At 38.5% G+C, this 18,538-nt stretch overlaps 1 pseudogene across 1 annotated transcript in view; it reads right to left on the bottom strand.

Annotated features, from left to right (window-relative positions):
* The window catches only part of LOC308415143, a 28,228-nt pseudogene extending 21,450 nt beyond the window's left edge, over positions 1 to 6,778 (bottom strand). Inside the window, exon 1 of the transcript in view lies at positions 6,671 to 6,778. The product of the transcript in view is annotated as an uncharacterized misc_RNA (transcript). The remainder of the gene's footprint in view (positions 1 to 6,670) is intronic.
* Between the last annotated feature and the right edge of the window lie 11,760 nt (positions 6,779 to 18,538).

Raw genomic sequence — 18,538 nt, 5'->3', positions numbered from 1 at the left:
ACTTCTGACATCTCCCTAACATATTTGGCAAGTCATTTCACTCCTCCAAGCTTACAGAATTAAGATATCAATATTTACCTCACAAAGTGGTTGTGGAAATTGAGTTTCATTTATGAAAGTATAAAGCACAGCATCTGACTCATAATTTGGTTTAGAGTCAATGTCAAAACAATCCTTTAATAGCAATGAGAATTGTCTTCAGCCATTCTTAAACTTGGGGCTGCACCTTTTTCCAGTGAAAACTCTGTGACATTTAATGTCATGGGTTTTGTGGGCAGGTACAGTTGAAGTGTGGCCTGTCAGTTCCCAGCATGATAAAGCAGCAAGTAGGTTGTAGGTTTTGATCCTAGTTACAATTCTAATCTAATCCATTTGTTTTCACAGTATTTCAGTGGCATTTAAAGAGGAGTTACAGAATGATCTAACTGATCAGATAAAGGGAGAACTCTTAAAGGTACAATGGAAGCAGAACAGTTTTCTGGAGCCCCAGTGGGTGGTATAGCAAAAGCATTGCATATGCATTAAACACTGAATTACATTTACTAAGGTTCCCATGATCCTCAGAGACCATCAGTGATATGATGCTGAGAACAGCTGTAAGTATTTAGTCTAACTGCCCTGCTAAACTGGGAGTTTGAGGCCAAGCCTGAGCCTTCTTCTAACCCTGAAAATAAACAACGTGTTTTAAAATCCCATAGAAGACATGTATGGGCTCCTTTAACAAATGCTTATGTTCTCAAAGAGAACTACATAAAGTGCATTCCTGGGCAAAGATAGTGTTGCCATGGTGAGGCAATTAGGAAATAAAATTTATAGACGTTTAGTGAATTTGTTTTCCAGCTTCTCTAGGTTAGGTAGACATCAGGGCAGAGAAAATAGACTACATTTCCTCTGTGGGCTTAACCAAATGTTATGAGCCCAGTCATTGTTGAAGTTGTCTTCCAGTTATGCTGAGAAATACTTGTGATCCACTGGTGGGGAAATGACTCCAACCTGCTTAATTCTGCCCCATCCAAAGGAGAGTTCAAAGTACATACTTTCAAATTCTCTGATTCTTAGATGTCAAGAATTGGTGAAAAATCTGTTTTGCAGATGGCAAGCAACTATAAGTGACTCATAGAGAAAATAATGAGAATTAGACAAGTAGGGGTGAGGCAACTTGTAAACTGTATTCCATTAGCTTATAACGTAATTTTACATGCTGCATTGTACGTATGCCCCATCATTCATAATCCATCTGTCTCCCACAAACTGCTTAGTTTTAAGGGTCAGGGTATACCATTATTCAGCTAAAAACTAAGAGTCTCAGACTTCTCTCCAAAAAAGTAGTGAATGTAGTGTTGTTTCTCGAAAAATTCATCCCCACCCCACCTCACTTTTGAGAGAAAGTTGATCAAGGCAAGCATAAAAGCTGCAATCCAGTAAAATGACATGTAGCTGACCTATGTCACTTACATGGTTTAATATGAATGCCTTTGAGTTTATTAACAAAATATTTGACCTTATTAGGCACATCTGGAGAATCAAGAAACACAAAGTATTACTTTTTCTAAAGATAGATGTTCTCCAGGAAAAAATGAATGTTATTATTTTAAGTTGTAAAGAAAATTAATGCTTTTGAAACTAAAAGAGTAAGTAATGAATTGATATAATCAAGAAAAGAGGTTAAAAGAGCACCCTACAGCTAAAAAAAAAATAAAATAACAGAATTTATCTGGTTTTATTACTTAGAAATAATAGAAAATCCTTTTTTTTTACCTTGTTGCCTTAGCAATGAGAAGCAGTACCAACACCCAAACAGCAGTTGTAATGAGTAAATATAAATCATCCATCAATAGGGAGGTTATGACTTCATGCTCCTCAGGGGTTAGTACTGCATTTTCTGCTCTTCTCTACCAAGTTCCAATACAAGTTTAATACAATCTATGCACCAAATATTATCAATGTTTTCTCCAGACCTAAACTCTCTCAGGACTGTACATTGAACTGCCTACCTAGTTGCAATTCCCATAATTTAATAATAATAATAAATATTCTTATAATAATGAACAATAATCAACTAATATACACAGAGAATTTAAAAACATGCAAGGCATCAAAATGGCATAAAAGGGAAGAATCACAAAAGGCAAAACTGGAATGGTGTGGAAAATGAATAGCATGAGAAACAGAAGCAACAAATGACCAAATGACAGAAATAATTTTTCCATATTAGTAACAAATTCAAACACAAATTTTCTAGAACAAACTTACTAAAAGCCAGAATAGGAGTATGTTCTAGTAAATGACTTTTCTCAAACGGTATGGTAGATCACTGAACATTTGAAGTAATAGCATGTGCCAGGCCAGACTGAACTATAGAGTAAGACCTTGCTCCTTCCACCTTTACAAAAACCCTACCTGTCTCAGGATGAAGCTCTGTGACCTAGTTCTTGTCTAAGACACACTAGCCCTGGAACAGATACACATTTTTTAAGGAAAGATTCTGCTACTGCTGCCATTAAGAGCAAGAAGGCTGGGAGATTATTGGCCTTCCTCAAAGCCTGAGCAAGGAATGGAAACCTACTATGTAGAAGCGTCCTAAAATATACACACATATGAAAGAAATCTAAATGAGTCACCAGATTAATACACTTGTGTCAATCAACTTTCTGTCCTGGTGGGAAAAAAACAATGTGTTTATCAAAGAAACTTAAAAAGAAGAATGATTTAAGAGATTTCAGTCCATGGTTGGCTGGCTCCAGCACTTTGGACCTGAGGCGGGGCAGAAAATCCTGGCAGCAGGCACATGTGGTGGTCTCTGAGACAAGAGAGGGGACTGAAGAAGAAAATGGAAGAAGGAAAGGGAGGAAGGAAAGAAAAAACACTCTAACAGCCCCCCAAGTGCACCTCATGGTGCAAAATCTATTAAGCCCATCTCTGACTTCCTCCAGTCTCAGCAGCTCCAGCATTGCTGAAAAGTCCATTTTTCTCCAAGACACAAAGAAAATTTTAGCTCCCAAGTTCTGTGAAATTCAAGATCCACTTACATGCTTTCAAAACTCACTGAGGAGATAAGCACAAAAACTACTAACAATCCAAAAGGAAGAAAGAGTGGCACAGAAGAGGGATAGGGCCAAAGCAATATAAAAAGTCACTGGGGCAAACATCTAATCCTGGATCTCCATGCATGAAATTCATACAGGATGATATAGTGTGAGCACCAGAAGGCATAGCCTGATCCCTGTGGCTCACTTCTTAAATTGGTTCTGCTCAGTGCTTACAGCTTTTCTTAGCAGGCTTTCTACACTGCTGATATCTCTAACTTCTTGGAGCCCGCATTGCATCATCAGATAGAATATCATGGCTTCAGACCCTTCTCTCTTGGGAACTGATTCCTGGGATTCTCACCTAGCCACACAGTGACTGATTTTCTGTGCCTTTAAAAATGTATCTGCTTCCAGTGTTCTATAACTGTTGTATTCTGTATGTCTCCAAAATCAGCATTAGGTGAAACCCGTTGGACCGTGGTTGCAATGGCCTCTGTGAACATGATTAGATAAACTTGGGGGAATATTTCCCTAGTGGCCCTGTTCAGGTGAGCAACTTGAAGTACTTTTCTCAAAGCAAAACCTTTCAAGTACGGTTACAGCTTTATACCCTTGAATCTTTAATGACTAGTTTCCAACTAATACCTATTGTCCAGATGCAAAGACACACATTCATTGATCCAATTTTTTTTTTCCTATTCTGGCCAAACTATACATTTTATAAATCATCTCATTATGTATTGTGTTCTAAGTTTCACTTAAAATTTTGCTACAACAGCCTGAGGTTATGCTGCCATATTTTATTCACCAGATTTGTTTTCCATGTTTAAAATCAGTCTCCTAAGAAGTTTCAAAGTATGGGCAAAACTGAATGGCAATAATGTACCATGAATAGCAAATTCCTAATGGAGACTTCATTCCAATCTGAAATCTCAAGAGCACAATCATTTTTGTCTGCACTCCTGTGCAGCCTTATCAGCATTCCAGTCTTCTGAGACCCACGAGCATAACTCATTAAGAAATTCCAGCCCACAGCTGGCTGGGTCTATTGCATCTAATCCTATTGAAAGGCAGAAACATAAGCTTCTAAAATCACAGCAGACAGGAAATAAAGAAGGGGCCAGGGACAAGATATTGCTCTTCAAGGCATGGCCCAGGGACTTATTTCTTCCATCTAGGCTCTACCTCAAAATGGAGCATCCAACTTTGACTTCAGGTTCCAAGCACAAATTGGAGATGACCATCCAACTTTACCGTAAGCAATCAGTGAGTCAGAGAGAGAGAGAGAGAGAGAGAGAGAGAGAGAGAGAGAGAGAGAGAGAGAGAGAGAGAGAGAGAGAGAGAGAGAACTCACAAGTAAAATCAGGCAAGGGTTTCATGAAAATAAAAACAAAATCAGCATGGAAAAAACATGGAGGTAAAAGCAACTATACCTGTGGTTTGAAATATGTGTGTAAAAACAGAGACTATATCACAAAATCAATCACCTAATTTTTGTAAAGCTAGAAAACAGAAAAATAAAAGTAATCAGTATCCAAAAGTAGCATATGGATGGAAATACAGGTTAAAACAGAGGTAGATGAAACAGAATAGTACATGATAGCCAGTCAATGAAAATCTACATCCTCCAGGAGGTTCATAACACTGAAAATAAAATTAAAATTGATCTTTACAGCTCAAGAGGGAGCAACTGAGTTTTGTAAAGATATCTGTGAATGGATAGTTTGCTCCAGGCTATGTTTAGCTAGCTGTGTTTATGGGGGGGCTGTGGGTGATTGGACTATCAGAACTCTGGTTACAAGGTCCACATTCCTAAGGACTTTCCTGTATTGCTGTTCAGATCAGTGGGAGAAAACAGTAGCTAGTATTTATTATAGAACAAGGATATAGAGCAATTTCTAATCCTAGGTCCTATAAGATTTGCTGAGTGTCTTAGTGATTGAGCTCATTTATCTACTTGTGTCCTGGCTTTCTAGTTTGGAAAGAAAGGATGCATCCATGTAACAAGTTTTCAAATAACTTTCTACCCCAAATCCCAAGTTTGTACAAAAGTCAGCACAAAGTCCTTGTACTGTATGAGCATACAACCTCATTAATAACCTCATTTTCACTAGCATTACTGATGTAAAGCAAAAGTAAGACAAAGGTTAGTAAGGGTATGAAAGCATAGGTCGAATGTGGAGGTTAACTCAGGATATCTGGGTAGTCCTCCAGCCAAAGACTCTGAGAATACTCACACTAGAGAGCTTTATGACAAAGTTCATATCCCAGAGGTAGTCCATAAAATCTAAGTTCTCAAGGAAAGGTGTAACACTGAAATTAAAATTGCTCTTTACAGGTCATAGGGGAGCAATTTTGTCTTACAAAAATGTCTAGGGATGGGCATTTAGCTCAAGAATCTGTCTAGCTATGTTTTTTGTTGTGGGTAGGATTAAAATGTATAACAAAAATAAGTGCAAGTGAATGGAAAGTTGGCTTAAGACTAACTAAAAATCAAAGAAAGCTGCACATCTATTATAAAACCACACACACACACACACACACACACACACACACACACACACACACACACACTCCACACCTGCACACACACACATTGCACATGGGTGTCTAAAATAATGCAGGAGTGATTGAAGAAATATTACACACTGAGACAGAGATTTGAGGATTTATGTCAGAAATTCCCAAGAATTGTTGCATAATAGAAACAGAGAGAAAATTTTAAAATCCAAATACTTGGTGTGGACCTGTGCCAATTCCATCAGAATGTCTAAAGATGAGAACCAAGCATTTTTGAAGTCCTCTGGTAGATTGTAATGTGATGTGAGACCTGGGAGCTGGCGGTTTAACTGATCAATACAGAAATCACCATCTTCCCCTGAAGCCTCTGAGGAGGCATAAATGGCAAGGAAGCCTTTGAGCACCCGGGGTTATTTATTCAATCAATACTCGGGGTAAGATTTATGATTATTAGGATTCTTGAATCTTCTGTGCAATCTTGAGCTTTGTTCTTCCCTGAGAAGCATCTCTTCATTATTTTAGCATCTTATAAGAAATAGGATTATATAATTTTCTGAAGAGAGAGAAGAGAGTGACTCCCAAACTTCTTTATTAGTGGAGACCTGAGAGGGGAGAGGTAGAGGTGGTGTTCACACAGTGCATTGCAGTTGCACTGTAAAGCAACTCACAATCCCTGGGCTGTGTGTTTGCTTAGGATGATGAATGCAGGTTGTGAGGCCAGATGAAAGCCATCACTTGTTAGCACTGTGAGAGAGGAAGGAATGCAATTTCCTTTCTGGTTAAGGTGACTTTTAGCAAAAGAGAGAGGAAGGTTTCACTCTATCTGAAGCTTCTTAGCACCATTTTCCTATATACATTCATATGTTTGTCAGGCTAAAGTATTGTAATTACATATTTGAAAATTATAATATGTGCTTATGTATACAAAGTGATGATATAAGTTTACATACAATATTGAATGAATAAATATAGGTAAATGTTCATCATCTCAAACATCTAATGTGTTGTGTATGTGTGTTTGTGTGTGACAATAACATCAGAAGTTTACTTCTGAAATTGTAGTAACAACTTCAATGTTCCTTATTTTGTTATAAGGTGCAGTGACTACAATGGCAGTTTACCTGAAGATCTAATCCATGCTTCCCGTGAGAGTGTTTATAAGCATTAACTATCATCTTCTCATTTTCTGGCTTCTCATCCCCAGAAATACAAAAATACAATCTCTGCATTTCAAATCCTTTTTTTATACTTTCCACACATGCATTAGAACACACAACATACACCTTTCTTTCCTGGTTTATTTCAACAAGCACAAGGCTCTCCAAATTCTTTCATGATGTTGTCATAAGTGGAAGATTTTTTTTCTTTCATTTTAAAGGCTGAATACTATTCCATTGTGTACCTTTACTTCTTTCTCAGTTCGTCCCTTGATACACTTTTGTTGATGCTCTAATCAGGCTGTTGTGAACAGTACTTAAATTAACTTCAGAGTGTAGGTATCTATTTAGAAAAATTATTTCATTATGTTTTTATATATACACTAAAATATATTCCCAGGGTCATGTGAATAGTTAACTACATTAGTAAAAAGAATGTTTAATTACAATGTTACATTTTTTTAAGCAGATGATCCTCCAAATATTGAAAGTATTTCTCTAAACCACACCCCTTCTTCTCCCAATTTCTTTCCTTCCCTCCTTTTCCTCCCTTTTCTTTCTTTGTCATAATATTCCCCTGTATTAAGATTATATTAAGGAACGCATATATATATGTATTATATATATATTATATATATATATATATATATTATACATATTACTCAGGATTTAGGATTTAAGATGTAGTGCAAGGCTATCTCATGATTTTAAGACCCAGAATGTAATAGTCATTCAGTCTATGAGGCTAAGTATCACATTAATCCCAATTTGTCATTAGATTCTGGGGGATTCTTGGACAGCTACTAAAGCCAGTCTATGCTGCAATTCTGAAGACACTGGATAGATAAACTTGTCTGTGGGAGTCAGGGCGAGAAAACCAAAAAAAAAAAAAAAAAAATCCTTTCATTTTCTTTTGTATAGGCTGCAACTAGAAGGTGTGGCTAAGATTTAGGGTCTTCTTATTCTAAATAATCTAATTAAGAAAATCCCTCGATGGAGTGCCTAGAAACTTGGATTTTATTAGATCCATATATACAGTCAAGTTGATAACCAAGATTAGCTCTCATGGCCCTCTTTTTCTCCCTCACATCCTCCCTCCTCATTTTTCTCCTCTGCCTTCTTTTCTCCATCTCCTTGCTATTCTGGGAAAGACTATTTGCCACACAATAGCTACATCACTTTTATCGCTTTATAATATCCTCAGCTCAGATAGCTATCTTCTTGCTGTATTCTCACATGGCCAATATAAAGGAGCTTCCCAAAATCTTAGTATGAGAATGTTTCTGGCCTTATCTAGTCACTGAAGGCTCAAATTCAACAATATACTAGGATGGGAGCATAGTCACTCAATCAATAATACTTCCCCATTAAGAATGTTCATCTGATCACACCAGTTTACATGTCAGTTGAGGTGAGGGAATGCTCAAAAAGCTCCAAACCTAGATGAAAATGAAAAGTTACATATAGTCAAAGGAGAGGGTAAAATCAATTGTCTCTAGAGGCAAGTCCCTGACTGGCTATCCAATCTCAAGTGACCAGCTCTAAACACACACACACACACACACACACACACACACACACACACACGGAGGAGAACGAGGGAGAGAGGGAGGGAGGGAAGGAGGGAGGGAGAGAGATGTTCTTAGTTTAACAACAATTATAGACAAAGAGTTCATGAATTCAAAACAAGGAGTACAGGGGAGAAGCTGGAAAGGGAAGGGAGCGGTGCCAATGATGTAAATACAGTGTACTTGTATATGAAGTTCTCAAAAGATTAAAAATTTATAAAGAGAACTCATTTCTGCACTAGAACCACTATTTAGCATTTCAAATGCAGACAATTGAGAAGTACAAGATATTGAATAAATTCATTTCAAGTTGTCTTATATAGTCTCTTGGGGTTTTTCTTCTTGTCCGGTTTTATGCTTAATAGCAGGGTAATATCTTCAGTCATCTTCTAATATATTCAGTATCTTACACAGTCTGTAATCCTAGGACCCCAGGGAAGGTAAAAATAAAAAACAGCTGGGACCAAAGTAGATGTATTTGTTTGGGAGATAAAATAATACACCATACACACATTTGGCACAAGTACCTTCCTAATTCACAAAGAGCTGACTATCTACTTGAAGCTGTGAGATGGATATCTCAGACTTAACCCATTCCATCACTCACAGAACATACACTTGCTACATGTTGCAAATTGTGGTAGAGACTAAAGACTCACAAACATGGTCACCTCAAGACACCCTTGTGTAAAATTAGCAAAAGTTGGAAAGTTCTGAAATACAGACTAAGATACAGCACGGAGTGCTATGATATTTGTGGCTGAGAGACAGCTTAGAGGACAGAAGCTAATTGCTGCTTGGAAATGTACTTGTTCTAGTTTTCTTTCTGTTGGTGTGATAAGCACCACAATCAAAAGCAACTTGGGTAGGACAAGGGTTTATGTTACATTTCAACTCCAAGTAATAATCCATCATTGAGGGAAGTCAAGGAGAGAAATTCAAGCAGGAACAGTGGTAGCAAACAGAGAAACGCTGCTTACTTTCTCCCAGCCTTTGCTCAGCTAGCCATCTTATATAGCCCAGGCAACAAGGGATGGTACTGCCAAACAAATAGTAGGCTAGACCACGCTATATCTATTATCACTCAAAAACATCCCTGCACACAAGCCCACAGGCCAATCAGATTAAAGAAACCCCCTAATTGAGTCTCCCTGAGATAATTCTGAAATGTGCCATTAACAGGTGATGCTAAGAGTACTCAGGGGGTCACAAGGTATCTGACTACTAGTAGATCACTGGCTTGTTGACTAAGAGTAAAGGCATGGAAAAAAATAATTATTGAGAAAGCAGACAATGTTAACAGGGTTAGAAAATGACTGTGGGTGGAGTGTTAAGAAATACCTGTAATTGAGAATAGGGGAATGAGTACCACCCAAGCATTTTTCACTTACAATGAAAGTAGACCTTCTGATCTACCATCATAGTTACTACATTCTATTGCCATTTTTGTCACAACTGTCCCAGTCAGTGTCTACTCACATCTTCATTTTTATCAAAATTAACCAACTTAATGCATTAAATGATACATTTTATAGATAGCAAGTTTGCTGTGTGTCTGTGTTGATCCAATGTGTGTCCACCAGAACTGTTTTTGTATCAGGCTTGTTTGACATGTGAAACCAAAGAGAGCAGAACTTAAATGCTTCCTTTTGGGGATTGGAGTTGGGGAAAAGGGGATAACATTTGAAATGTAAATACAGAGACTACCCAATAAAAATTAAATTAAAAAAATTAAAAATGCCTCTTTTCCCATCATTCCTATGTCCTTCCAGGGTATTTGGACATACCTGTAGAATGTAGCCCCTCCAAGATAGATGTCATATCTGGTATATTTTCTAAAAGTCTAATATCTATTCAGTCTTAAACTCTTTTGTCATGTCCTATGATCATCAGTAGAGCTAAAACAAATCACAATGATTGCTGGTAACTTTGAACTCTTATCAGTGAGATACATGATTTACTGTGTGAATGTGAGTGCCTCCAATGTATTTGCTTAAGATCAAGCAGTTATTAAGGAAAGGAGATAGTAGAGATGTTCCTTGAGTACACAGAGCCTTTATAGAGATAGAGTTGTGATAGTTATGGACTTTCACCTGGATTGCATTGAAGTATGCCTAAAAGATTAATAATGCACACCACTGTGCGTGGGTAGGTGATTTCAAATGCAATTAGGTCAGAAGGGTTCTGATATTCTCAAAGGTTTAAAATATTTATAAGTGCAAAATAATGGATAAGGATGGTAGAATTATTAAAACATCTCCATCTTAAAAAGAAATCAAAAACTTTGTACCCATTCAATAGGAACAGTACCTTGAAGGCAGCCAAATAGTTACCCACCACCATCCATTCCAGTCTCCAGGGTATACAACTGTATAGTTATTTGAAAGGTTTTTTTTTTTCCATTTTGTTCTTTGGACAGTGTTTTTTGCTTTACAGAAGCATTGCTGTAAAAAGGACAAAACAGCAACCAACAGATTGGGAAAAGATCTTTACCAATCCTACATCTGATAGAGGGCTAGTATCCAATATATACAAGGAACTCAAGAAGTTAGACTCTATAGAATCAAATAATCCTATCAAAAATGGGGTACAGAGTTAAACAAAGAATGCTCATCTGGGAAATATCGAATGGCTGAGAAGCACCTAAAGGAATAGTCAACATCCCTAGACATCAAGAAAATGCAAATCAAAACAATCATAAAATTCCACCTCACACCAGTCAGAATGGATAAGACCAAAAACTCAAGTGGCAGCAGATGCTGGCAAGGATGTGGAAAAAGAGGAACACCCCTCCACTGTTGGTGGGATTGTAAACTGGTACAACCACTCTGGAAATCAGTCAGGTAGTTCCTCAGAAAATTGGACATGAGGACCGAGTCATACCACTCCTGGGCATATACCCAAAAGAAGCACCAACATCTAACAAGGACACATGCTCAACTATGTTCATAGCAGCCTTATTTATAATAGCCTGAAGCTGGAAAGAACCCAGATGTGTTTCAACAAAGGAATGCATACAGAAATTTTGGTACATTTGCACAATGGAGTACTACTCAGCTATTAAAAACAATGAGTTCATGAAATTCCTAGGCCAATGGATGGAACTGGAAGCTATCATCCTGAGTGAGATAACCCAGTCACAAAAGAACACTCATGGTATGTACTCACTTATAAACAGATACTAGCCCCAAAAGATCGGAATATCCAAGAAACCATTTACAGAAGTTATAAAGCTCAAAGAGAAGGAAGGCCAGAAGGTGGATACCTCAGTTTTTCTTAGAAGGAAGAACAAAACGTTCATGGGATAAAATAAAGGGACAAATAGAGGAGCAGAGATTGCAGCAAAACTCATCCAGAGACTGCCCCACCTGGGGATACACCCCATATTCAGCCACTAAACCCAAGTAATATTGCTGATGCCAAGTAGTGCTTACTGGCAAGAACCTGATGCCTCCTCAGAGGCTTTGCCAGAGCCATACTGATACAGAGCAGGATGCTTGCAGCTAACCATCGGACTGAACTCAGGGACCCCAATGAAGGAGCTAGAGAAAGGACTGAAGGAGCTGAAATGGTCTACAACCACATGGGAAGAACAAAATTATCAACTAACCAAACCCACCACAGCTCCCAGGCACTAAAACACCAACTAATGAATTTCCATGGAGAGACCCATGGCCCCAGGTGCATATGCAGCAGAGAATAGTGTTGTCTGACATCAATGGGAGGAGGCCCATTTTCCCAGTGTAGGGGAATGCCAAGGTGCTGAGGTAAGAGAGGGTGGTTGGGAGAGGGAGTACCTTCATGTAGGCAATATGAGGAAGAGGGGGATGGGACTGTGGGAAAGGAAAACATCTAAAATATAAATGCAGAGAATAATCAATAAAAATGTTGGAGAAAAAAAGAAAGTTTTTTTTTCCCCTGTCAGAAGAGAGAAATACATGATGCCTGCTCACCAGTGTAAATCTACAGAATTGTTTAACCAGGTTTAATCATCCATGCACTCACAAACTGTTGTGTGATACATGCAATCATAGTCACCTAAACTGAGATTGTACAGGAAGCCTCAGGAAGCCACACAATGCCTGACAAAGGAATGATCCTTCAAGAAGCCTCCAAGAGGGACCAAAAGTAAATATGAGAATCCAAGATGCTGAAAATGCCAAGAGCATGGATGATCTCTTGAGAAAAGTCACAGTTATGAGTGCAAGTAAATCAAGAGACAAACCATACGAGTAGATAGTTGGGAAGATGTAGGGGTGAGTATACTCAAGCTCAAGTAATAACAGCACATGTCCTGATACCTGACATGGAGACACGGAGTTTCCTGTTTTGCCTGCTGAGTTGCAGCCTTGCTCTGATTCTTTGCTTCCTTGCTGGCCTTTCATTCCTCTTTTTCTAGAATGAAACTATTATTCTCTGCCATTGTACATTACAAATATGTGAACTGTTCTTGAATTTTCAAAAGGCTGAAAGTTAAAAGTTTGTGGTCTGGACTGGAACATTTGAAAAATGTTAAAGTGGTTAAATCTTTGAGGTCTCTTAGAGATGAATTTATCTTCAAGTTTTAATTCGAGAAGGTCACAACCCTTGGGGAGTGGAATGTTATAGACTGGATATGTGAAATAATGCCTGTCACCTTTGCATGTGTTATTTATTTAGTCCACTATTTTGGCTGGTTGTGAAAGTTTGGAGTTCAGGGTTTATCTGAAGGACAAATGCCATGGAGTATGTTTTCCAGGGACAAATTTGTCTCTGGCACTTGTCTGTATCACTACCTTTGTTTCCTGTCCACCAAAATATAAACTGTTCCTGTCATGTGCTCGTGCCACTGTGCTATTATACTTTAGAACCGGCCCCATGAAGACAGAGGCAAAGGACCATGGACTGAGACCTGTGGAACAGAGAGACAAAGACAACAACAACTCACAAAATAAATTGTTTCAGATATTGTTGTCACAGAAGTGTACAGACTAACAGCCACTGAGAAATGAACTATCTATCCATGGGAGTCAATTTTAAAAATTGGTCTCTCTCATCTCTAGAGCCACATACCTCAAAAGTTACTATAATGGAAAGATTCTCCACCACTTGCCCTGTGAGTTTTTAACCCCATCCATAAAAAAGAGGGAAACCCTAAAGGGAAAGGTTAGAAGGCAAAAGTTTTCATAAGAGGGCAGATCACTGTAATGGAAATAGTCTGTCTCCTCCTTTACTAAGATATAGCTTTTATTTTGGTGACACTGTTTCCAATAAGAACAGCCAGAGTGGGAGTTAAAATGTGCCAGGAGGCAGACCATTTTAGAGCCTTATCCAGGTTCACTAAAAGTTATCCTTTTATGCCATTCCTCAAACTCACCAAACATAACGGAAGAGCCTCCTTTCAATACATGATCAGTACCTCGTTCATTTTCCTAGAGACACAAAAGGGTAGTTATTTCTGTCATTTGGCCTCCTCTTTGAACAGATATTCATCCCTGGACATCTAATTGTGCCTTCACATTCATTATTAGAGCAACTGCTCACAAAACCAATGTCTGCTTGGTTTTGCTAACAGCAAAAAGCACATGCGACATTTTCTATTTCCTATATGAAAACTTTCTTTTTCATAGTATTTATTTTTTGTCGTTTTGACAACATTTCATCTTTACTTGGTTGGATTTTTACTTCTTTTCATTATATTTGAGAAAAGCGCACTTGAATCAATGTCCTTTACCAGGTATATGTCATAAGGTAGATCCTGTGCTTCCCTTGCTCCTTAAGTACTTCTTGCACTGAGAACTAGCCATTGAGAATTTTTTTTAGTTAAGAAACTATAGTTTATTATTTCTTTAAGTAGTATTTAGTCATGTACATGAGAAGGGTGTATATGAACATGAGAGCAAGTAACCAGAGAGGCCAGAGAATTCCCTGGAAATGGATTAACAGGCATTGTAAGCCTCCAGATATGGATAACAGGAACTGAACTCGGGTCCTATATAAAAATAATGCATGTTGTTAACTGAGTCATCTTTCCAGACCCAAAAGCTTCTTTTTCAGATGAACATTTAAGTTAACTTTTTAATTTTCTTATTCCCCCACTCCAAACCCTCACATATAACCCTTGTTCCTCTCTTTTTTACGAACTATTTATTTATGTATATGAGTATACTGTAGCTGTCTTCAGACACACCAGAAGAGGGCATCAGATCCCATTACAGATGGTTGTGAGCCACCATGTGGTTGCTGGGAATTGAACTCAGGATCTCTGGAAGAACAGTCAGTGCTCCCAACTGCTGAGCCATCTCACAAGCCCCTGTCCTCTCTTTCAAATTACCCGATCCTCCTTCCACTTAACCTCTGAGAGGGTGCTCCCCAACATCACCCTTCTGTGAGGCATTAGGATCAGGCACTTCATTTGAGGCATTAGGATTAGGCACATCATCTTCCACTGAGGCCAGAGAAGGCAGTCCTCTGCTACATGTGTAGTAGGGGCCATGGACCAGCCTTTGTATGCTTTTTGGATGGTGATTTAGCCCTGTGAGGTCTGAAGGGTCCAGACTAATTGATACTGTTGTTCTTCCTATGGAGTGGCAACCCCCTTCCCCTCCTTCAGTCCTTCTCCTAACTCTTCCATAGGGGTCCCTGACCTCAGTCCAGTGGTTGGCTGTAAGTATCTGCATCTGTCTCAGTCAGCTAAAGCAATAATTTTTGTCACAAGTCACCCTGGTTTTGTCAATAGATGAATCATCTTTCTGGTGTCTTATTATTTTGAAGTTTTGTATAGATGCCCAGTCAATATTTTATTTTCTGGCCTTGTTCCTATAATAAATTGTCCATTCCCCATTTATGATTTTTAATTTCACTTAGAAGGAATGTTTTCCCTGATTGTAAATTTGTTCTCAGCCTGCTTTCTTCTCATCTTAATGAAATTAGCCCTTGACACATGAAGGTTTATAGAGACCTATTTGCTGCTTTTAGAAGACTCAAAAGTAATTACTTGTATAAATTTTGGAATTTTATAAAATCATTATTAGAAATTATGAAATCATCAAGTCTACACAGCATTACTACATTAGAGTACATCTTCATGTTAAATCTGCCCAATAGTGTGAGCTAATGCCAAGAAATTATTAGGAACAGACATAATATGCAGTCACTGATAATGGGATATACTAAACCCAAAAAGCTCAGACTACCCCAGAAACAACTCACAGACTGTGTGAAGTTCAAGAAAAAAAAACATTATATTCAATCCTTACACACCAAGAATACTTTGACTAATTCTGGGTTACATCCTGCTTTACATGTACTTTTTGCTCATTGTAACTAGTAAGACCTTAATGCAGAGTATCAAACCTTAAAAAAAGAGCCAAGCACTGACAAAAATGTATTCATATACATTTATGCAAAAATGCTTAAAATTTGTTCTTTTTTCTTTGTTTTTTTTTAAATAAAGTTTTTAAAAAGTAAAAAAAGAAAGAAATTATTAGGTTATATATTATGAAAAGAAAAGGCATATCAACAACAAGAAGGGACCTTGTTTCAGAGCTCACCCATGGCAAGACCTTCAAAATGGTGGGCCATCACCAGAAAAGCCATCTTCTCTAGTTTTGTGCTCCAGGAACTGATAGGCATTCGTGGGCAGATATAGGCCCAAGTTGAGCCACAGAATCAGCTCAAGGCCAGGTCTAGGACAAAAATCATGCTTACATTTAAGTCCTGGCCCAGGAATAGGTCCTAGCCTTCATATTTACAGAAAGTATCTACTATACTTGTTTTCTAGGACATCTGGAACTTGATTGAAGGGCCACTCATTAGGAAACCAAATCATGAGCTGCCATATGGAGTCAGGCTGAGATTTAGTCATTGTCCCAGATCCAGTGCATAATGGAGTACATCAAATCCAAACATTTAAAAGGTGAACCAAATATCCTGAATTTACAGGCTTCCAGTATCATGTCCAGGCTTATCACCAGATCCTGCCCCTTCTCTTTATCCAATATTCAAATCTTCCCCTCAAATTTTAGGCTATGAATTGGACTCTTTTCTACTGCCATGACTGCTACATGTGCACCAAGACATTTCCTCGTCTGCAGATCTGTGTGTGAAGTGAGCTCTCTGTGCCCGATGGAACAGTAACCACAATATGTACAGACAATGCTCAAGGGCCACTATCCACAGTGCTGCATAAGCCAATTAAAAACACTCCCATAGTTATTCCTGGCAAGTGTCCCAGGGGTGGGGAACACAATAAAGACCTTTCATGAATAACAAACAGCCATCCTGAAATCTTGAGCTAACTCGGACATTAATTTTGAAAAACAAATCCTATTTTTTCTTATTTGTTTTTAATTAAGTAATTACTTTAATGGCAGAAGTCAATTGAGGAAAGAACTTGACAGCTAATACATTGGCTTAACCATTCTATTAGAGTTAAGTGTGCACAGTTGCTCAAGGCCCACTGAGTCAATGATTAAAACCACTTTTCTCTCATTTGTACTGAAATTGGAAAGAATGTATATAAAGCTTTTCTGAAATTTTCTTAAAGTTAACTTTCCCTTAAATATTAAGGAATTTTACAATTTTACATCTCCCCAAACCCTAGATAGCTGGTCAGGCTGTTCGTCTTCCATTCTGAAGAGTGGCCAGAAACCAATAGTGACACAGAATAATACAGATGATGCAACATGAAAGGACACATGTCAAGAATGGGCACAACTGCTGACCATGAGGAGGGAATCTGCCTCAGCGTGGAAGGAACACTGAAGACAGACTCCCGAGCAGGGCAGAGAGGTGAGACCATGGAAAAAAGAAAGAGCAACATCCGTCTTCATAATTTTTCTTTTGCTGGGACCCAGATGTAAGGACCAGACTGCTCTTCTATGATCTGCTTCACTTGGTTGTAAATGTCCTCCAGCGTGTCCCCCTGTACAATAGCTGTAAAGTGTTCAGTGGCTTCTCACTCATGCTAACACTAGAACCTCAGTCCTTCCCATCACCACTTCCGGCCACCCAATCAGTTCTTACCAGATTAAGCTGGCCTTTCTGACCTTTTTGGTTCCTGTCTCAAACCCTTATAGCACATGGGTAGGCTACCCCAGGGGATGTGAATGGGGCAGAGGAATAACAAGCATTCGTGGTGATGTTGAATTAACAGCTACTGAACCAGCTGCCTCTGAGAGGAAACTGGAGATTGGGAACCAAAATGTAGTAAGGGGCCTGGGGAGAACATGACAGCTGAGCATGCAAGAGTGGATGCTGGTACTTGAGGAGTACCATGAAAATAGCAAGGACATGATCCCTAGTGCTGAGATGATCTGGGTCGGGCAAAAAAAAAAAAAAAGATACTGTGTGGGAAATAATAGGGGGTGCACTGTGAAGGATCAGCCAACAATTCAGCTAGCTCAAAGCTGATTCATTGAAAAGTCTAAATCAAAATTAATATATTCAGTAGCCAATAGAAAAAATGTAATTGTTAAATTGATATCTCCAAGTCCTTGCCATATATCAAGCTTTTATGTCTGCTTTATTTGAAAGGAAGAATTTGCATGCCTGCCATTCAATAAATGATCAAGATTTGGAGAAGTTCACAAGATTTTCACTTAGTTGTCAATAAAACCCTTTTGCTTTACACCAGTCTTGACTTTTTGTTTATTTTTTAATTTTTATTCATTGTCAAAATTATATTACTTCATCATAGACACAACCCTGTGACATTAATACAATTAATCATTTGACAATCTCCACATGGTAAGAGTTCTTGCATGCAGAAAGAGTCATAAAAGTGTTGTGTGGGGCTGGTAATATGGCTCAGCAGGTTTAGGCTCATGCAACCAAGTAGATGCTTTTTTCCAATCCCTACAACATATATAGAGGAAGGAGAGAACTGGCTCCCTCAGATTTTTGTTTCTGGCTTCCATATGTGGACACACACACAAACACACACGATAGATAGATAGATAGATAGATAGATAGATAGATAGATAGATAGATAGATAGATAGATAGAATTTAATTTTCAAAAAGTGTTGGATCCATGTTCAAGTCACAATATTTGCCTTGGTATCCAGGCACACAGAAGCAGGAGTGGCCATTAATTCCATCCTGGCACACAGCAACCCTAATCCTAACCCTAACCTTAACTCTAACCCTGAGGTATCAGGGTGGGATGGGACTCAGTGGGGTGACCTCCCTCTTCTCAGACGTGAAGGGAAGGGGTGGGGGAGAAGCCATGAGAGGGAAGAAATGGGGAGGAGTTTCAATCAGGATGTGAAGTGAACAGATAA

The sequence above is a fragment of the Micromys minutus genome (assembly GCF_963924665.1).
Source record: "Micromys minutus genome assembly, chromosome: X".
In the NCBI taxonomy this organism is placed as follows: domain Eukaryota; kingdom Metazoa; phylum Chordata; class Mammalia; order Rodentia; family Muridae; genus Micromys; species Micromys minutus.
The sequence above is the reverse complement of the archived record's forward strand: the minus strand, read 5'-3'. Positions and strand labels throughout refer to the sequence as shown.